At 41.7% G+C, this 1,355-nt stretch overlaps 1 protein-coding gene across 1 annotated transcript in view; it reads left to right on the top strand.

The window, feature by feature from the left end:
• The window catches only part of LOC107727999 (oocyte zinc finger protein XlCOF6-like), a gene marked incomplete at its 3' end in the record, with an annotated part of 12,134 nt that overhangs the window by 709 nt on the left and 10,070 nt on the right, over window positions 1–1,355 (top strand). The gene's annotated exons all lie outside the window — the stretch shown is intronic.

Raw genomic sequence — 1,355 nt, 5'->3', positions numbered from 1 at the left:
AGGGATAAATCCAGGTACACAGGCAAAGATCAGAAACAGAGAAAACAGACAAGGCAAGGCAAGGCAAGACTAGGCTAAGAAACTAAAGCAGGCTCCATAACGTAGCTATCACAACTAGTGATATGCGCATACAATACTCGGCCCTTGAAAGGGATCTGAGTGAGTGTTATATAGTGAATGTGTGATTGGTTACAGCTGTGTGCAATCAGTGCTGTGTGCAATCAGTGCAATGGATGATGGGATATGTAGTCCGGGATGACATGCAACAGTTTGTGTAGTGTGAGACAGATTGCCAACAATTCACTAAAAATGTTTTTTTTTTTATTGGTCTTATGAAGTATTCTAATTTGTTGAGATTGTGAATTGGTGGGTTTTTGTTAAATGTGAGCCAAAATCATCACAATTAAAAGAACCAAAGACTTAAACTACTTCAGTCTGTGTGCATTAAATTTATTTAATATACGAGTTTCACAATTTGAGTTGAATTACTGAAATAAATGAACTTTTCCATGACATTCTAATTTATTGAGATGCACCTGTATTATGAAGGCCTGGTCGAGCTCTGATGGGTTGGCGATGGGGATAAGTGTCCCGTCCACAAGGACAATTACTCACGGGACACACACAATGGCATGGAAGCCTTGATGTGCCTCCATCACTTTGTGCCTGGTGAAAGGCATACGTAGGCTATATAATCGGTGGCGTGACGGAGCAGGATGTTTGTGACTGAGTGAACGCACCGCCACACCGAGGTCTTACTCAGCCCATATCCATCCCCAACCACCTCCAGAAAACTCCCCACAGCATAAAAACGGAGAGCCGCCAGCAGCTGAATTTCGGGGCTTAGGGGGTAGCTCCGTCAAGTTTGTCTCTACAAAGTTTGACCAACAAGATGTAAAAGCTGCTGAATTTGCTCCCGTGGCAGGCAAAATTTTTGTAGAATTGTATCTTTTGACATCGTAGCTATTCTGACACTATTATGAAATAGTGCACATACACTAACTGGCTCCGCGGACGCAGCCATCTTTGATTTAGGACCACTATTCGCTGTCTCGCTGCCATAGTTTGACCAAACTCCCCATCACATTCATTCCCTTTAAATAGACTCCTAATTATGTGCTGCCTAATTGTTTGCCAGCCGATGTGCCTTTGTATATTATAATGGAAAAACTAACAACCATCAATTAATTGAACACTTGGGTGTATTACAACTTTAGAATTGTAATATTTATTTGGTTCTGCACTTTTTCTTGCCACAGAATTACAATCGTATCGACTGAAATGTGAAGAAGCTTTTTGCACAGTGGTGGCCACTAGCGGAGTGAACTGTGAACAGCGATAAGGTATAGCTAAGA

The sequence above is a fragment of the Sinocyclocheilus rhinocerous genome, unplaced genomic scaffold (assembly GCF_001515625.1).
Source record: "Sinocyclocheilus rhinocerous isolate Xijiao unplaced genomic scaffold, SAMN03320098_v1.1 scaffold6693, whole genome shotgun sequence".
Classification (NCBI taxonomy): domain Eukaryota; kingdom Metazoa; phylum Chordata; class Actinopteri; order Cypriniformes; family Cyprinidae; genus Sinocyclocheilus; species Sinocyclocheilus rhinocerous.
The sequence above is the reverse complement of the archived record's forward strand: the minus strand, read 5'-3'. Positions and strand labels throughout refer to the sequence as shown.